This window comes from Mauremys reevesii, linkage group 3, assembly GCF_016161935.1.
Source record: "Mauremys reevesii isolate NIE-2019 linkage group 3, ASM1616193v1, whole genome shotgun sequence".
NCBI lineage: Eukaryota > Metazoa > Chordata > Testudines > Geoemydidae > Mauremys > Mauremys reevesii.
This window is the reverse complement of record NC_052625.1, coordinates 141,061,497-141,082,670: the sequence shown is the minus strand read 5'-3', so window position 1 is coordinate 141,082,670 and position 21,174 is coordinate 141,061,497.

Here is a 21,174-nt window from a genome sequence, read left to right as displayed (position 1 = left end):
TACAAAGAATTCATTTAGTTTCTCCACAATGGCCTTATCTTCTTAAGTGCTCCTTTAGCATCTTGATCATCCAGTGCCCTCACTGGTTGTTTAGCAGGCTTCCTGCTTCTGATGTACTTAAAAATTTTTTTGCTATTACTTTTTAAGCCTTTGGCTACCAGTTCTTCAAATTCTTTTTGGGCTTTTCTAATTATATTTTTACACTTCACTTGCCAGAGTTTATGCGCCTTTCTATTTTCCTCACTAGGATTTAACTTCCACTTTTTAAAGGATGTCTTTTTGCTTTTTACTGCTTCTTTTACTTTGGTGTTAAGCCATGGTGGCACTTTCTTGGTCCTCTTACTATGTTTTTTAATTTGGGGTATATATTTAAATTGAACCTCTATTATGGTGTCTTTAAAAAGTTTCCATGCAGCTTGCAGGGATTTCACTGTTGGCATTGTACTTTTTAATTTCTCTTTAATTTTTGTGTTGTTCCCCTTTCTGAAATTAAATGCTACCGTGGTGGGCTGCTTTGGTGTTTCCCCACCCACAAAGATGTTACATTTTATTATGTTATGGTCACTATTTCCAATCAGTTCAGCTATATTCACCTCTTGAATCAGATCTATGCTTCACTTAGGACTAAATCAAGAATTGCGTCTCCTCTTGTGGGTTCCAGGACTAGCTGCTCCAAGCAGCAGTCATTTAAGGTGTCAAGAAACTTTATGTCTGCATCCTGTCCTGAGGTGACATGTACACAGTCAATATGGGAATAGTTGAAATCCCCCATTATTACGGAGGTTTTTATTTTTGTAGCCTCTCTAATCTCCCTGAGCATTTCTTAGACCAGGTCTAAGGTGAGATAAGTAACACCTCCATATTCCAACAGACTCTCTCATGGCATGGCTACACTTGCCGATGTAGAGCGTTTTGAGTTAAACCAGCCTTCGTAGAGTGCAGTAGGGAAAGCACTATAGTCTGTCCACACTGACCGCTGACAGTGCACTGGCATGGCCACATTAGCAGCTCTTGCAATGGCCACAGAGAGCAGTGCATTGTGGTAGGTATCCCAGCATGCAAGCGGCTGCAATGTGCTTTTCAAATGGTCGGGTGGGGTGGAGTGTGACAGGGAGTGTGTTGTGTGTATGTGGGGGGAGAGAGAGTGGGTTTTTGGGGAGCTGAGAGCATGTCATCATGCTGTCTTGTTAGTTCAGACAGCAGCAGACCTCCCCCGCTCCCCCGCCTCTCTCTCACACACACACACAGCATGCCACAATAATGGCTTGCATGCTGGCTCTCAGAAACAGAGCTTTGCAAGGGCATTTCCACATTCCTACAGGAGTTCAAAACAATGACAAGAGTGGCCACTTGACTTAAGGTGATTATGGGATGTTTCCGGAGGCCGATCAGAGCACAATAATGCAACACCTTGTCCACACTGACTCCTGTGCGTTGTAGCCAACGCACAGCAAACGTTATTCCTCTTGCTGAGGTGGAGTACCAGGAGCACTCTAGGTGCGGAGTCAAAGCGCTCTATGTGCCTTGTCAGTGTGCACGGGGAGTGAGCTAGTGTGCACGGGGCTCCTTTATTGTGCACTAACTCGCAAGTGTAGCCAAGCCCTTAGACTTACCAGTGTATAAGGGAGTCTACATTTGGTGCAATGGAGAAAAATTCTGCCGTTAGTTACACAAGTATAGCTTTCCTTGAGGCAGACTTTTTATTACCCTGCACCTTGTGTAGTTGTTGACACTAGTGGATAATGGGTGTAAACCATTACTAAATCAGAATGGTATAGATTTGCACCCAACTTGTATAAACATCAGTGACTATGCTAGGTGCAGAGCAATGGAGAATCAGGTCCATTGACTTCAAAGAAAGTTACATCGCAGTAACTGAGAATATAATTGTGCCCAGGGTGTCTGATTTAGACCACCTTACTTATCACATCTGAAATGAGCCCTGTTCTCTTTTAATTTTTGTAATGTGCCTAGTGAATTTGATAAGTACAAAGAAAAAATCCAAATACATTTGATAATAAATAGCATTTATTTATTTTCTTTAAAAAAATCCAACAACACACAATACTTCATCTACATTTCAGAGGAATCTTACTAGAATACATAATTGAAAAGCTATTGGAACAACATGTAATTCTGCTATTTTAGTATTGCAGATATGTATTCTGAAATTAATTGCTGCATGCCTGCTTCCCAACTGAATGTTGCAAGAAATAAAACCTTAATCATAATACTGGTAAATAGTTAACAAAGCTTTTCTTATGTTTTGGGAGAGGAAGCAGATTGAGTGTGATGCTGACACTATATTGTGTTTTCACTATTGTTATGGTGACATATTATCACCTAGTTTATTTGTTCCATCTGTTTCATGCCTGCTTTGCTATGATGCTAGTTTAAAAATACTGTATCTGTTTGTATTCATATGAGAGAAGAATATAAAGTAAAAACAGCAACATAAGAATGGAGCCTGTGATGGGATTATTGTAAATATAGAGAAGACACAAGTAAACACACAAGCTGCTGGAGGGTATAGGCTACAGAGAGGAAATGAATTAAAGGCTATTAGCAGAGGAGAAGAATGTTCTTGTGGCTCAGGCATTGGACTGGGACTCAAGAGATCTTAGTTTTATTCCTGGCTCTACTACAGGATTCCTTTGTGACCCTGTACTAACCACTTATCTCTCAGTGCCTCAGTTCTTCATCTGGAAAATGGAAGTAATAGTACTTCCCTACCTCATGGAGATGTTGTGAAGATATATCCATTAAGGGTTTGTGAGCTGCTCAGATATTAAAGTGATAAGTGCTGTAGAAAAGCCAATAAAAAATAGATACCACCTAACCCTTCCTTCATACAGAGTTTTGCATGGTGAGCATTTGTTGACCAATTTAGTATCAAGAAAAATGCTAGTTTCCTTCCAGGGAAGGAAAACTCAATGACTAATGGTGTTTACAGAGTGTTTTAAGTCACATAATGGCATGAGATACTTCCAATAGCAAGAGAGAAAATGAAAAAAAAATCCATTTTGCCAGCTAGGACAAGGAAGAGAAGATGCAAGAGAAGGATGATAGATATCCTAACTGGAGATAGTGAAAGTGTGGGTAAAAAAACCATAAATCCTCTCCAGCAGTAGGAAACAGTTTTGAAGGCTTGTAGAGTCTGAGCTTGATTTTCCACTGCCTTGTACCTAATTAGTCAATTACATCCATGGAAAGTGAGTGTAAAATGGATATAAATCAGAATGGTTGCATTGTACCCTCACTTTGCACTGGGATAAATGATACACAAGGGACAAGACACTGGAGAAACCATCCATATATATTTTTCCAGCATAGTTCAACTCAGTGATGCTGACTGATCCTTTCATAGCTTATTTGTCAACAAAGCTTTAGACAGGATTTATTCAAGTGGGGTAGATTGTTATAGCTGCTGTCACAGAATTACACAGATGCAATCAACATTTCAGAAAACTAACTAATCCTAAATAACTACTATCAGATTCTAAATCTGTGTGTATTTGGAGTCAATTAGAAAATCATTTCACTGCTTATTATCTTTGATTAGATATGGGTTTCAGTTTTCATTTAGTATTAAGTGCCTGATTTGAGGCACAAAGGAGGTATCAGAGATAGCAGAGTTGTTTAAGAAGTGAAATCTACATAGGAGAATAAAAACAGGTTGTTGAATTTCCTTTCTTTTTTAAATTGATTATCCTTTTACTACCATTATTGGTTCGTGGATGCATATGCTTGCTTAAAGAGAAAAATTAACTTTATCGGTGCAATGACTAACACGCACTTAAATGTCCCATTGTCACACACTTAAAAACAGAAAAACATCAGATAATACAAATGTAGCTGACTGGTTTTCCATTAGACTGAAGACAAACAGTTTCCCCTGAATCATTATTGTGGTTTTTTTATATGGCTCACATGTGGCTGAATGTTATTTCCAGGCTGAGGCTGACAATTTCCCGAAGAAACTTCATGGTTCATTACCTCCTTTTATCATAGCAACAAAATAAATTGCATAAAGTCAGCTAATGTGATAGAAAATGTTCAAATTTCGACAAAAAGTCCTGTTTTTCCAAAAGCTTTAAAAATACTTTCAAATCACCTGTCATTCTTTATGTGTACACAGATATTTAGTATTACTTTGTGGTAAGGGAACAAAGGCTGCGTTTACTCTGTAAATGCCGCTGTTTTATGGAGCTGCCTAGATACATTCTTTAGGAAATCAGTATGGAGTACATCTACTAACTGTTAAGAGGAGAGACAGCTAGCGGTGCTTGTTGCTTCTGTTGTCTGCAGCTTTCTGTGTTCCTATACTCAGTGCGCTACTAAGAAATATAATGTACAACAAGAGATGTGGTCGTCAGTCAATATTTGCTCATGTGGAGTGCCTCAGCTCACCTCAGGGGTGTGTGTATATATGAACTGAGGAGTGAACTGCCATGTCATATATTATTGTGATTGTAAAATGGTTAATGTATTTTTGAACAGAGACTAGGTAAAAGCTGTGTGGTCTGGAGGAATGTGCACAAGATGGAGAATAAGGTGGTCTCGAGTTTTAATGCTGGCGCTGCTGCTGACTCAATGTGTGGCCATGGCCAGTCGCTTCACCCTGCCTCAGTCTTCTCATCTGTAAAATGGTGCTAACAATACTCACTCAGCTACCTCACAGCTGAGGATCAATTAATGTTGTACAGAGCTGTGAACTTATAAAATGCTTATCAATATTATAGTTTTAATACCTGTGGCCTGCCTGCTTTTTCCATGGCTGCCCAAACCTCCCTCTGGTCTCCCTTATCCTCTCACTTAGCCTGCTTTTCTCCTCTCTGTCTCACATGTCTCTACCCAGCTGCATTTCTTAAACAACCCCAACCCATAGGTCACACATCTCTGCTGCTGCTAACATTGCCACTGAAAACAAGGTGTCTCTGTATGAATGTCAGCATGGGAGGGAGGATGAAGAGAAGAGCATCAGGCATGGAAAGGGAGCTTTTTCTGGGTCAATAGCTCCCACACTTAGGGCCAAAGTTTGCCTCCATATACTGGGATCAGAGTTGAATTGCACCACCCAAGGGAAAACTCTGGGAGGGACTGGTGCTCACAGGGCCGGCTTTAGGAAGTGCGGCAATTCCAACAGTTTCGACGGGGCCCCGGCAGGGATGACTATTAAAAAAAAAAAACAAATGTAAAAAAACACATGGGGCTTGTACTCACCGGGCGGTGCTCCGAGTCTTTGGCAGCACTTCAGCAGTGGGTCCTTCACTCACTCCAGGTGTGTTCGGTGGCACTGAAGGACCTGCCGCCGAAGACCCAGAGCAAGTGAAGGACCCACCGCCGAAGTGCCGCCAAAGACCCGGAGTGCCGCCAGGTGAGTAAAAATTAAAAAGGCGCCTCTAGCCAGGGAAGGGATTCTCACTGGGTGCGGGGCCCTCTTAGGCACGGGGCCCGATTCAGGAGAATTGGTGGAATTGGCCTAAAGCCGGCCCTGGGTGCTCAGGGAGCTCCCATGCACACAAAGGGACTGCACTTCTGACATGACTCCTTACAAGAATGCCACATATTCCCCCTACCTTCCCCTCTCCTTTGGAGTGGTGTTGTGAGGAGGGAGCAGTCGCTGCCCTCCCCTAAGTGCCGAGTGTGTGTGTGGCCTTTGTGAGATGGTCACAAGACAGGGAAGTTTCTTGCAACCCTCCCTTTCTCCCCCCTCTCTTCCCCTCCCCCTCCTCATGCACCTATGCAAGTTCCAGGCATAATCTAGCTCCGAATCATCAAGACTTGCCAAAGTCCACCCTCACATGAAGAGGAGGTATCAGCCAATTAGGAAGCAGAAAAACAGCTAAATAATGTTCTTATTCTTTAATTATTTGTTTTTAATTTAGAATCGTAGAGCCCAATCCTGCATTCTGTTCTGAGACATAGCTCTTGAAGAAGGGAGTTTTGCCCAAAGAAGCAGTGCAGAATAGGGCTCACATTTGATATGGATGGGACACTATTATGAAATAGCCATGTTGGGTTACATATTTTACTGAATGGCCTGGTGATCAAGTTCTCAAAGAAGCTTTACTAAGCTGATGCTTATGTTCACTGGGAAATAATTACATGGGCTCTTTGGAGCCCTCTTCAGCCAATCAGAAGGGAGATTTTATCCAGGGCTAAGCTTGGATTCTGGAGCCTTGTTGGCACAGCTCTTGTGTGTTATCATAGCTCACTAGTCTCAAAGGCACAAAATGAGAACAAGATGGACAAACCCCCCCAAACACAAGTTTCCATATTAACTAACATCTAATTTTCTTTTTTCCCCACATGGGATAGGCCATATGAATGAGGCAATGAAAAAGCAAGTTAAGTATAACAGAGCCTTCCCTGGTTTCAGCTAGCCGCCCTGCTCTTAAGGGCCGAGGTAGAGCACTTGCATAGGAATTAAGGAATTATGTCAGATGATAAATCAATTGATTGTGTGTAGCTGATTATGGGATGCTGACCTCAATAATGTATGTTTATGTCGAAAAAGTACACAGGTAGCCAATCATAATCTCACATGGTGGGAATCATTTTTAAGCAGAGATTTGCTTCCTAAAAGCGTGCCCTAAGCCAGAAGATAAGTCTTTCAAAGCCAGTATTTACCACGTGCAACACACGTTTAACTCTGGGTGATGTGATTTCACTTACAGTTAAAGCTAATACCACAGCTCCAGCTCCAAGGCTCTGCATAGACTTTCTTTCTTTCTTTCTTTCTTTCTTTCTTTCTTTCTTTCTTTCTTTCTTAATAGAACATGACTAGTAAGCGAAGGAATGTAATCCAAATGCAGACCTGTAGGTTTAGGCATTGAGATGAAAGGAAAAAGCTCAGCATGGAGGCACAAAGCACTAAAAAAGAAAGGCAGAGAGTAAAAAGAGGAAGCAAAAAGAGAAAACTTCAGTAGAAAAATCTCAAGCACTGGAATGGCTGATTTCAGCTTCACAGAGTCAGTCGCCCTGAGCATACATTAAACTGGGTTCAGCTGCTCTATGTTCCATCAAATATTTTGTATTAATAATTAACAAGTCGCTGGCTATCAGAGCAAGATTCAAATGGATGGAAGGGGAGTTTGGGTCACCTTTCTTAGGGCTGCAAGACTTAATGAGGGGTTAGCATTACTGCAGTATTGGGAAATGATGATATACTAAAGGAGTAAGGGATATACATCTTGCAGGTTTCCCCCCCGCTCTCTTGCAGACTCTTATTTCCTCCTTTTATTCTTCTTGATTCACACTGCTGCTGTACATACACAGACAGGGCTTGATCTTGCCCTCTGATCTCTGTGGTGTGCATCACCATACATCTCTGGGAAATCAGCTGACATACACAAGCTCAGTGGCTGATTTCGCCAGATAAATGGCAATAGATGCTGTGTATGTGCAATAGAACGCAGTGGCTGTTCTAAATCAAAGTTTTAAGTGGAGCACCATCGCCCTCCTTTGCCGAGCACATTCTTATTGAAGTAGGTGACTTGAAATTGTCCCTCATTCCTGAATTGGTGAATGGGCTGTTCACTTAGACCTCCCTGAATGTCTTGCTCCTGCTTTGGACTTTCTTCCCCAGCCCCTACTTGAATGTGAATGTGCCCTAGACAAGTTGGGGCACTTGAACACCTCCCCTGCGTGGATCTCTTACCTGCAAAGTATGGGAAGAACCATTATGCCATTACATGCACACCTCTAAATGGCACATGGTGCTGGGAAGAAAGCAAATTAATTTTACTTCCTCCTTTCTTTAAAGTGGGGCAGTGCTGTTTGTACAAGCCTAAACGGACACAGCAGTGCCCCAAGAGCCTCAGCCTCCGAACCACTAAGACAGCAGCCCAAGAAGAGAGTCCTGCATGAAATATTCAACACGGAGTCAAGAAAGAAATCTGGGAAACAGGAGGCTCGCTGAGATCACTTTGAAATGCTTGTGAAGTCACTGCCATTTGCCCACCTGGCCTGGGATGAAAAACAAGCCTAAAAGCTGTGCAGAATTATATTTGTAATAGCAGGGAGACAGACAGTCAGACAGAGAGAAACTGTGGGAGCCCAGAAAAATAAGTGGCACATTTAAAAGCACTAATTACAATTTTTTTTTCTTGGAGATTTATCCATTGACTGTAATTAAGCTCACTCTATTTTTGCGATCTTGGCAAGTTCTAAGAAAAGAGAGGGAGAGAGAGCTTGCTAGCCAAGCGGATTTTTTCTAAGCTCTCTCAGCCCTAATTAAAATCCTTTGTGTCAGGCCAACTAGCAATCAGATTTCCAATAGATCTGAGTCAAACTGCCTTGGCTACATCTAAACACACAGTTGCTGGGAGCAGGGCCGCAGCCAGTATTTGCAGAACCCGGGGGGTGGTGGGTAGGTTTAAGCTTCCCCCGCCCCGGCCCTCTCCTCTTCCTCTGCTGCTTTGTTCTGTTCATACTCTTACCAGATGGTTGAGGCAGGCAAGAGAAGAGACTGCCTGAAGCAGGCAGGTGATGAGGCCGGCAACAGGGACAATGATTGAAGAAATTGGTACAGATCTCTCACTATTGCTCCTGGCTTAGTGCTTTGTTGTTTCCCTTTTACTCTTGCTGCATAGTGTAATGCATTCATGACAATACTTCCTGACGGCATTCACACAGGCCGCTAAGGGCTAGATCCTCACCTGGCGTAAATGATGGCAACTCCATTGAAGTCAATAGAGAAATGCCAATTTACACCAGCTGAGGATCTGACCCTAAGTTTCAGCGCATCCAAATTCCACTCTTCCCATACTGCTTCTCCTATGCATGGGTGGGCATAATGCAATTACCAATGGGAGGCCCTGGCCATTTGCTGTAAATCTATTATTCATTCTCAATGCACAACATGCCCAGCTCCCCTCCCACACAGTGTAATGCTGTTGCCGTACACTAGTGTAAATGAGACCAGAACTGGGTCATCTAACTCTACAGAGAGCCAAAAGATCCACAGCAATCAAGAGGGGTACGGAACAGGTCCATTCACATTCAGTGGTCCTTTCCAATCCCCTCTTAAAGTCAGAACAGAAAAATGTACCACCTGAAAAGATGAAGTAGCTCGATCTTGGATTTTAATCTGTGGCAGCATCAAGGTTTTGTGTGTGTATAGAATTAGTTCTTTAAAAAAATCTGTCTTGTATTTCATATAATATACTATGCAATCCTGCTGCTGTTCTCATCCAAGTGAATGACAAAATTCCCATCACTTCAATGGGAACAAGATTGAGTTCTATTATTGCTCCGAGGAAACTATAATAACAGAACAATACTCTGTAACTCATACAACAGTTTCTAATTATTGTACAATAAAATACTCTTGTCAGAGATCCAAATTTTGAGAAGTCTCTAATGTTTTTCCAGTTTGGAGTTTGTGAAATTACATAAATATAAAGTATATTTCCAATCTTAACCTCATCTGCCGTGATCTAAACAACAATGGAATTCATGCCCCTGATTTAAAAAAAAATAACCTGAAAGCCATAAAACAAAAGAAGTACCAGAAAATATGATGCACATATTTGTCATAGTTAAGCTTATATATAAGAATACCCCTTGTCTGATTTTTTTCTAGATAATTGAAAATTACAAAAAGAGAAGAAGAAAAGATGTCACTTTATCTTCTCCAATAATCCTCATATTTATCTCTTACTCCTTTTTTTTTGGAGTTTGACCCAAGAAAAATCAACCCTCTGGATGTACTTATTATCTACATTACCATTAAGGAATTCTTTTTAAAGAAGTGCTTGCATTTGAGAAGACTTTAGCATTAACAAAGGGCAGGTCCATACTCACCGCGCGGGTCGACGCAGTGAGTTCAACTTCACGGAGTTCGAACTATCGCGTCTGATCTAGACGCAATAGTTCGAACTCCGGAAGCGCCGCGGTCGACTCCGGTACTCCACCACTGCAAACGGCGGTGGTGGAGTCGACGGGGGAGCCGCGGAGTTCGACCCCGCCGCGTCTGGATGGGTGAGTAGTTCGAATTAGGGTACTTCGAATTCAGCTCCGTGATTCCGGTAGCTGAATTTGCGTACCCTAATTCGAACCCCCTTTTTAGTGTGGACCAGGCCAAAGTGAAAACAAAATGATATACACTTCCCTCTAACAATGGCGTGATGTCTTACATGGCACAGAGGGACTTCCATTTTGATTCTCATACAAGCTTATGAGAATTTAAGCCCTGTTTCTGGAGCAAGCTTCATGAAGGCAGATGCTTCTTCCCTCATGTAGCCTCACTGGGTATATCTTCACTGTGGAGTTAGTCCAGATGATTAGCACTTGGGTCTGAGCACTTAGGTTAGCCTAGCTCAGGTGTGAGCAACCCACTGTAAAGTCATAACCAATTTACTGCATCTTCACTGATGCTGCACCCCTTTGTGTGTGTCACTAGGACTTCTAGGGGCATATCCACGGGTTCCTTGTGCTGCAGTAAACTGAGCTGGTCTCTGATTCCTTCCCAGTGAACTGTGGGAGAACTTATCTGTCCTTGTGGCCACGTGGGGGAATTGTGGGAAGGCACTGGAAGACTATCAGCACTCAGGTGATTTCCCCTTTGTCCTCACTGCAAAGTGGGCAGGTTACCAGCCCTTGCATGAATACAGCACCTGAAGTCTAGACTCTAGTCCAAGCAAGACAAGCTAGCCCAGATTTAAACCTGGGTCAGAGGGTTTCGTATGTGGATGGGAGGTGGGTTAGGGCAACACCTGGGTAAAAGTCAGAGTTACCTCTGCAGTGAAGACATATCCATTGATTTCAGTGGAGGTCTGTGCAGATGGAGGAGTCTTCCCACATGCAGCTCATTGAAGGATCCTGGCCTTAGTCTGTGTAATAGGAGTCACTGAATACTGGATGCAAGGATGCTGACACCTATCACATGACAGAGCATAAACCTTTTGTAGCCCTATCTCGTGTCAGGTGCCTGGAGCCATGAACTAAAAATCAGTCAGTTCCCAGCAGTCCAGTGTGTTACAACTGAATCTTTGGTTAAAAAAAAATCCAATTAATATTATTAAATTTTGTTTAAAAAACCAAACACCTTCAAAACCTCCAATTAACCTATTTTCTAAGAGTGTAGATTTTGCCACTCCTGACCTCTAAGTGGCCCTACCTGTGACACTGGGAACATTGTATATGCTACCACTTCACGGCCTGATGTCCTCCCGCAATGCTGCTTCTGACTGGCGCTCTACTGAAGCAGCTAGTGCTGTGATATTGATCAGGAGCAGATTAGGCAGTGTGAGATGGACACTGCAGCTAGGCTCAGGGGAAGGGGCTCATTTGTAAATGCAATAATTATTTTTATCTTAGCTGAGGTGGGAGAAGGAAGAAATGAAGCAGAGTGACAAGAATAGGAGGACCCATGAATAGACAGTGAAGTGAGCAGGAGAGAGAAGAGCCCCTTTCTCCAGCAAAGCCCTCCTAGTCCAGAAGCCAGGGAATTGTTCCTTTATGGGCCCAGCAGGAGAACTGCTCATAAGGGTCCATTTGTTGGGAGTGTCTCCATTAATAAATTGGCTGCTGAGACAGAGATGGAAGAGGATGCTGGGAGTGAAGAGAAGTTAGTAAAGAGAATAACGGTGAAATTGTTGACCAAGGCCTAGATTCTCCAAAATATCTCATAACACCTGTGAGGAGCTAAGCCCAAGTGTCAGGTTAGGAAAGTTATTTGCAGTGTCTTTTTGGTGGTAAATACCAACATAATAAAGTCTACAGCCTACCACTGGGGACATCTGTACTTTTTGACATCTAAATGGTCAGAACAATGGCACCATCATCTCTTGCTGTTTTCGCCATGTGTTTCTGTATGATTCACCACCACATCTAAGCCGTGCTTAGACATAGAGAGTGGTGGCTGCAAATAACTTATAGCTCTTCAATCCTTGGCTGATTGGCCCTGCAAGAAGTTAGAGCAGCATGGGACCTACTCTAATTTATGTCACAGGTATAAATATGATGGCTGTCATCTTGGCCAACAACACCGAAGCTTCAGCGCTACAAGCATGAGCTGCTAAGTTTAAGCTAAAGAGCCAAGGTTTCCTAGCTGGGGCTGTAACAGACTCTCATCCTCTGTGGATTGGGCACAGAGGGGAATGTGTAACCGTAAGGTCCAGTGGAGGATCAGGCATAGTGGAGCTCTGCTCTACCACTCTCTCTTGTTTCTGCTCCAACCCCAAATGTCCCTGGCATCCCATCCTGGCTCCCACACCTTTTATGACAGGCATGGGAGTGGCTGGTGGAAAGCTCCCCTACACAAAGCCAATTCTACACCTATTCCCCCCCGCAACTAGTTCCAGCAGCTATATCACACAAAGTGGCCTTAAGCAGATCAGCAAGACACACCCTGTGTTTCTAAATTGGCTCTGATAATATAAAGACATCAAGCAAATATGCATTTGTCATTAAGAAAACATCATGCTTCTTTCATTTGAATGACTTTTGAAAAAGCAGCAAAGTCAGTCTCTGCTTTGAGTTTGAAAGTGGTTTTCCAGATGTGCATTTCGGATGGGTGCATGGAAAGTGAATCTGCAAAGGGGTGTATTTTGAAGTAACTTTATTGGAGCTAATTTGCAAGGAGCACAATTTCTACTGTAGTACTGCAGCTGGTTTATATGCACTCCTTAGTGTCTGTTTAAAGTAATAGAATGCTGGCTTTTGTTGTCTCTACCGGGGCAGAGTTAAGATCATGGTGGCTTTCCAAGCATTAGTCTGTGGCTTGTTGTAGAAAGGGCAACCTTTGAATTAACATGATTTTGGAGGACGTTAATAAAATTCTTCAGAATGTGGCTTGAGAACACTCATGATGATTTAATCCTCCGGCCAGAAGGGCTCCTGAAAATTAGATATTCAAAGGCTCTAGTACACTCTAAACCCATAACTTTTTAGAAATACATTTCCTCAGACAGCCGCTATGTGAACACTTCTAATAGTGAAGCACAGTCAGGTTTTGGTGTGGTTTGTGTTGATAACAACTAACACTTTTGCGGTTGTTAATGTTTCCTTTCCAAAGGCTGTTAGAGAATCTCTTTGGCAACGTTGGGATGTAGATGCTGACATCCAAAGGATTCACTGAGCTGCTCGGCGACATGGCAAGTGCTGCAAATTTGGTTGTTTTGCAATGCGTTGTGTGGTAAGGCTGTAATTTGCCCTGAGTTACCACCTGATCTGCTGAGTAAAGATTTGCTGTCTGAAAAATTACTCTCTGGCCCTGAACTCATTGCTTTCCCAATAACAGCCCATGCTGAGTTCAAGGCGAGAGAGCTTAACGAAACAGAACACCATTCCAGTCCCTGAAGTTGCCAGGATCCCTGAATGAGAATGGTGGGAAGGTTCAACTTTACTGTCCTGGGTGCTCCAAGGGGGGGGGGGGGTGGAAATGACCCACAGAGTGAATGGAATAAACTAAAATATCTGAATAACTAAAGACACTCTGAAGTGCAGGAAGCAAGCACATACTGGTCAAGGAATTAGATTACTCAAGATGGTGACTCATCCAATAACTATTCAGCGTTTGTGGTTAAAAGAGAAACCCTTGCCAGAGAATGACTAAAATCTATTGGCAGAGGCTTTAAAGGAATCATGACTGGGCCTAAACTAGTGTGTATGCAAGAGAATTATTTTTCTGCCTCTTTTACTGAAGCAAGGTTGAAAAAACCCCACAGCCTCCCTGTTTACGTAGATTATTACAGTGTTCTGCTAGCCTCAAGGGGTGTTTTCAATCACCACACTGAATGGGGCCAGGTTCAGACTTATATTTCCTTGTTCGGGCTCGGATGTGTGATTTTGTGTTTTAAAAGGTTAGAGCTGACAGTGTACAGATAGCTGCGGGGCATTTATTTTGGACTCATTGTATGGTATAGAGGAGGAAGAACAAATTCTACTATCTTGCAGTTTTGCTGCAGAAACAGAAACAGGACAGACTTTTTTCAGTCTAGACAGACTGTTGCTTGGAGTGCTGTGTAACTACTAGAGGCTCTTATTCTCCACGGTGTAGGGTTCCCTCGCCTCCACTTCTCTGACAGTGGAGATCACTCAGCACCTGACAGGATCAGCCCCATAGTTATTGCAAATGGCCTTTGAAAAGGTAGCCTTAGACACATACTAAGCTGCCTTCATTGTTCCCCAAATGGGGTGTCACTAATATGCCACAGAAAGGACATTGTGCCATTAATGGGAAAATACTGAGCTTATTTTATTTTCCCACTGCCTACCAAAAGTAGTTTTCATGTGACCCATTTCTCTGATTCATTTTGAGATCCCCATTGCTTATGTCCTGAATCCAGTAGCTAACAAACTGTATTCATTGTCCTTATCAAAGGCCATTGGCAAGGGCTGTTATCAAGCAGGGTTTTTTTTTTAAATTAATTTGAGCATATTTGGTTGCTTTTATTTGATAGACTTCTCTGGCTGCAAGGAACTATGTAACAAGGCAATAGCCTGGCATACACAGACACTTAATTCCCTCCAGCCCAGGTTAAAATGGAGCCCTGGCATCATTTAGAGAAACCTTCCCACACCTGCTTTTCATTTCCTCTTGCTATTTCTGGTAATAAAAATTGGACCCATTGCTATAAATTTGGGTGTAAAAAGTCTTCTACACATTTTTTTTCCTAAAAGCATGCTTGTGATTAAATGAACGTCTCAGCCTATAAAAAACAAAACCAGAGAATTTCTGGAAGATGTAAAAGAAAAGAAAGGCCTTGCCCTCTGTTTTATTTTTACTGCTCATCCAGCTGGAAGTCTCAGGTTCCACTGAGTCCTTCTTAACTGTCTTCTGTTTTTTTCATCAAAAATTCTCTTTACATTGTCATGTGCTGGAGTTTCCCTTCATTAGGGACACCAACGGAAAACAACAGAATCATATTATCTTGTTTTGAAGCACAAGTCAAACTTTCTGTTGGAATAGATCACTTTTTGGCACCTTATTTCTCTGTTTTCAAGCCTTTCCTCATTTGAAGCTTTTTCCCTGATGTTCCTGGAGGGTAGGTTCATCAATAGCTATTAGCCAATATGGTCAGGGATGCAACCCCATGCTCTGGGTGTCCCTAAACCTCTGACTGCCAGAAGCTGGGACTGGACATGCCAATCTGACCTGGGGGGGAATTCTTTTCCAATGCCAAATAGATATTTTCTATCTCATCATTATTCTTTATTATAGCTGCTTTTTTCTTCTCCTAGCCACAGAAAATCCAATAGGATTTATTGAAAGAAATATGCACTTGTTAACCGGTATAAAGAAATATAATAGCTAAAACATTTTACTTTGACAGGATCAAATTGTGCTGATTTATCCACAATCCAAGTTTCTTGGCAATATACTTTGAGTGTTTTAATATCACTTGATGATTACCTGTTCTGTTCATTCCCTCTGGGGCACCTGGCATTGGCCATTGTTGGAAAACAGGATACTGGGCTAGTTGGACCTTTGGTCTGACCCAGTATGGCCGTTTTTATGTTCTTATCCCACATCACCTTAAGAAGTCTACTTAAATCAATACTTTTGCCAAAGGCAATAAATATAAAATTTGATTAAACATCTGCTGGAGTAAATCCTTCAAAATCTTAGTGAAGAATTCTGAGGCCTGCAGTGCTGACCAGACAGACTGGATTTGGTTTTACCAGAATACAGAAATTTAAAAAATAAGCATTGCAAAAATATTAATGCAACACTTGGTGTTCGGCAGACATTCAAAAGGTCATGATCAAAGAGTTCTCCAGTTGCAGGTACTGAAAAACTGATAGTCACCACCATAAAAAGACTAAATGATGCTTCCTAAAATTAAATGTTTCTCTCATTCTTTTTTGTTCAGAAATCTTCATCTATCATGGTAATATAGCATCCAGCTTTGTACTCTGCAGTTAAAAGGGATTACTATGAATTTTGGTGACATACTATTTGCCCTGAAATTTTAAGGGCAGGGGTTGGGGGGGAATTTCTGAGCAATCAGGAAAGGCTACTTGGTCAAAAATATGTGCTATGCAAATGGTAATGCAAAAATTCTTCCTTTGAAAGAGAACTCATTTTCTACAACTCAGGCATGCTCTGTCATTTGATGTCATGGTTTCACCTGCTTGCTGTTTTCTTCAGATTTCAGGCTTTTTAATTTCTTGGTTATGATGCCAAAATAATTGCTATTCAACAAATAATGGTGCTAACCTAATAAGTGGGGGGAGGGATAGCTCAGTGGTTTGAGCATTGGCCTGCTAAACCCAGCATTGTGAGCTCAGCCCTTGAGGAGGTTATTTAGGGATTGCAGCAGGGGGAATCTGCCAGGGACAGTTCTTGGTCCTGCTAGTGAAAGTAGCAGACTGGACTCAATGACCTTTCAAGGTCCCTTCCAGCTCTATGAGATATATTCTTATCTAATGATGATCTTTCAGTTTATATTAGGGCTGTCAAGCAATTAAAAAATTAATCACAGTTAAGCAATAATAAAATACCATTTATTTAAATATTTTTGGATGTTTTCTACATTTTAAAATATATTGATTTCAATTATAACACAGAATACAAAGTGTACAATGCTCACTTTATATATTGCACTGTAAAAAGACAAAAGAAATAGTATTTTTCAATTCACCTAATACAAGTACTGTAGTGCAATCACTTTATCATGAAAGTTGAACTTACAAATATAAAATTATGTACAAAAATACTGCACTCAAAAATCAAACAATGTAAAATTTTAGAAATTGCAAGTCCACTCAGTCCTAATTCTTGTTCAGCCAATCGCTCAGACAAAAAAGTTTGTTTTCATTTGCAGGAGACAATATTGCCACTTTCTTGTTTACAATAGCACCTGAAAGTGAGAACAGGTGTTCTCATGGCACTGTTGTAGCCAGCGTTGCAAGATATTTATGTGCCAGATGTTCATGCTTCAACCACCATTCCAGGGAACGTGCGTCCATGTTGATGACAGGTTCTACTCGAAAACCATCCAAAGCAGTGCCCACCGATGCAAGTTCATTTTCATTATCTGAGTCAGATGTCACCAGCAGAAGGTTGATTTTCTTTTTTGGTGGTTTGGGTTCTGTAGTTTCCACTCAGAGTGTTGCTCTTTTAAGACTAGGGGGGAAAGGGATAGCTCAGTGGTTTGAGCCTTAGGGCTTGACTACACTTGAGAGCTGCAGCGCTGGTGGAGGCTTTCCAGCGCTGCGACTTAGTAACTGTCCACACCTGCAAGGCACATCCGGCGCAGCAACTCCCTGGCTGCAGTGCTGGCTGAACACCTGGTCTGCTTGGGGTGTAGCGAGTGCAGCGCTGGTGATCCAGCACTGCTCATCAAGTGTGGACACACACCAGCACTGTTATTGGCCTCCAGGGTATTAGCAGATATCCCAGAATGCTTTTAACTAAATTACTCTCTTTGTTTTGTTATGCAGCCTCTCTTTGTTTTGTTGTGAACTCGGAGCTCCGGAGCTCCAGTGCTCCGGGAGCTGCTTATCTAAAAAACAAACACAGCTCCTGTTTGCTGTGATCAATCTGTACCTGACTGTGAACAATTAAATGAGATAACCCTTGTGAATGAGGCAGGCAGGGAGTGAGTGTTTGCTTGACAGAGAAACAGCGGGGGCAGAGGGGAGAAAGGGAGTCTGTTGGATGCAGGCTGTTTGCAGTTAAGAGTTAAGAGTAAGGGGTCGGGAACATTTTCTGATTTTGCAAGGCAGGAAGCTAACACACAGTGTTGGCTCCAAAAATCCACTCTCTCTCTCTCCCCCCCGCTCCCTGTCACACTACACCCCACCCCACCCCCCTCTTTTGAAAAGCACGTTGCTGCCACTTGAACGCTGGGATAGCTGCCCATAATGCATCACTCCCAACAGCACTGCAAATGTGGCCACACACCAGCGCTGGTAGCTGTGAGTGTGGCCACACACCAGCGCTGTTCCTACACAGCTGGATGACCAGCGCTGTAAACTCCCAGCGCTGCAATTCTCAAGTGTAGCCAAGCCCTTAGTCTGCTAAACCCAGGGTTGTGAGTTCAATCCTTTAGGGGGATCTAGAGCAAAAATCTGTCTGGGGATTGGTCCTGCTTTGAGCAGGGGGTTGGACTAGATGAACTCCTGAGGTCCCTGATAGTCTATGATTCTATGAAAGCATGTTTCCCTACTTCATCTCTCTCAGATTTTGGAAGGTACTTCAGATTCTTAAATCTTGGGTCAAGTGCTGTAGCTATCTTTAGAAATCTCACACTGGTACCTTCTTTGCATTTTGTGAAATCTGCAGTGAAAGTGTTCTTAAAATGAACACATTCTGGGTCATCATCCGAGACTATTATAACATGAAATATATGGCAGAATGTGGGGATATACAATTTTCCCCCCAAGGAGTTCAGTCACAAATTTAACTAACGTATTATTTTTTTAATGAGCATTATCAGCATGGAAGCATATCCTCTGGAATAGTGGCCAAAGCATGAAGGGGCATACGAATGTTTAGCATATCTGGCATGTAAGTACCTTGCATTGATGGCTACAAAAGTACCATTCAAATGCCTGTTCTCACTTTCTGGTGACACTGTAAATAAGAAGAGGGCAGCATTATCTCCTGTAAATATAAACAAACTTGTTTGTCTGAGCACAAGAAGTAGGACTGAGTGGACTTGTAGCCTCTGAAGTTTTACACTGTTTTGTTTTTGAGTGCAGTTACGTAACAAAAAAAAAATCTGCATTTGTAAATTGCACTTTCAGGACAAAGAGATTGCACTACAGCACTTGTATGAGATGAATTGAAAAATACTATTTCTTCCGTTTATGATTTTTACAGTGCAAATATTTATAATCAAAATATACACTTTGATTTCAACTACAACACAGAATACAAGATATATATGAAAATGTAGAAAAACATCCAAAATATTTAATACATTTCAATTGGTATTCTATTGTTTAACAGTGTGATTAAAACTGCAATTAACGTTTTTAATCACGATTAATTTTTTTAGTTAATCGCGTGAGTTAACTGCGATTAATCAACAGCCCTAGTTTATACCCAAATAGATCCCACAGGCCTTTATAAACTCTTCTGACAGATTTTACCAACTATATACCATGGACTCAAAAGGTGGTTGCCTGAACAGGACATTCAAATCCCATATTTTGGCATGTAAAAAGTAAGAGGCATTTGCACAATTAAGGCGCTGATCCTTCAATGAGCTACTCACAGGCAGAGCCCTGCACCTGAGTAGAGTCCACTGACTTCAGTGGAATTCTGTGTGTGCACAGGGTTCCCTTTGCACAAAACTCATTGCAGGATTGCGGTCTAAAGCCTAGAAAAGCCTATGTTTCTAGGGATTTGATCCAGCTCCAACTGAAGTTAATAAGGACTTTCCTACTGCATGTCAGCATCCAAATGCAGGTTTTGAACATCTACATTTCAAAATTGGCAATCCCGAATCACATTGTCCACACTGAAATGCGGCTGACTTAGAAGTAAAGCATGCCAACAGTTTCATAGCATACAGAAACACTACACAACTGATTATGACAGGATGTGAATAATACTGCATCCATTTGAAACTGCAGGGGGAATTCTATGAAGGCAGTGTATAATTACCTCAATTGAAATCTGGCTCAGACTCAGAGGTTAAAACCCGATATTGAAAGCATATTTAACTTCCTGTTCAGTCTCTGATTTCTTGTCTCTTAACAGAATTTCTCTGGTAGATTCTAATCTCTTTCTGATTGAAAAAAATAAAAAAAACCCTGATAGGTAGGAAACAAATAATCTCCATTGTGCCATCAGATTGAGACAGAGCCTCAGCATGTGAGCAGTAGTGTACAAATGTGTGATGACATTTTTTTTAAAAAATGTGCTGATTTTAGAAATAGGGTCACTAAATTTTAAAAAAGCCCCTGATTACTCTGGTACCACTGTGTGGGACCAACACTTCATCTTCCATTACAACAGTCGATTTTAAAAAAATGTTTGTAGGCACTGCTGGGAGACAGTAATGAAACCAAGGAGACAGTGTCAGAGTCTAGGATCAAGAACACAAAAAGTTATTGTAATTGGGGAAGAAGGGCTGGGAAGACTGCCCTTGATTTAGGAACAAATAGTAGCTGAAGGTGTCATGTGTTTCCAATGATTGCACATTCCCAGAGAATCTATGACAACTGGCCCAAGAGGATGGTATCCAACACAACACTGAGAGAACCTACTTTTAAATTCCCAGACTGAGTAAAATCAATATACAAATGGGTCAGTGAAATGTGCCTGATGTTGTCTACATATAGAAACCCTACAGAGGTTGCTTATTATTGAATAGCACTAGATTGAGCAAAGTAGGTCATTTTACAGCTTTGTTCTGATAGCAGTATTATACCTGCCAGAACAGTGCCCTCAATACAGTACTTCAAATTTAGTGCTTGAGGATATGCAGGGTTCCTTTAACACTGCCCTCCCCTCCCACCCCGACACACACATTTTATCTATGATTATTTTCTGCAATTATCACTAGTTAAATTACTAGAGTTTGGTTCAAGGTAGCTACTTGACAATCTCATATACCAGACACTTGCAAAAGACTATTTATAGAGTACATTCTAACTATAGTGGTGCTCCTCTTTGTCAGCATTTCCATTACAGACTCCTTCTATAACTTGGCAGTAAAAATTTACTCCAGGCTAAAGCCTGAATTTTTTTTAAGAAATTTTTTTTATCTATGGGCTCTTTTCATTAGAAGAGTTTAAAAAACGTTTTCAGTTTCTAACACATTTGAGCTCCTAGTGCTTAAAAAAAAGTGCCCTATTTTGTCAACTGAAATTTTGTATATCCAAGGCTCAAACCATACCTTCCTTGGGGAGCGGGGTGGGAAAGGGTGGGGGGAGACAGAGAGAAATAGAACCACTTAGAGGGCAAGAAAAAGTGAACTAGAAACCGCTGCATCTTCATTAAGTGAGTTTCTTGCTAATGGCCCAATGTGGTCTTGGGCACAGGGATTCTGTATCTATGGTGGTTGCAGGGGGTGTGGTTGTCCAACCGTTGGGGTATCCCAACAGCCACAGGGGAATCCATGGATATAAGGCACTCGTACAGATGACTAGGATATTCATGCAAGAGAGGCTTCCCTCTGTGCCACCTCTGTGGTCATGGCTTCCCCCCAGAAGTCATTCTCCTGGCACAATTATGTGTCAACCATATTTGTCTGCCATTTAGCT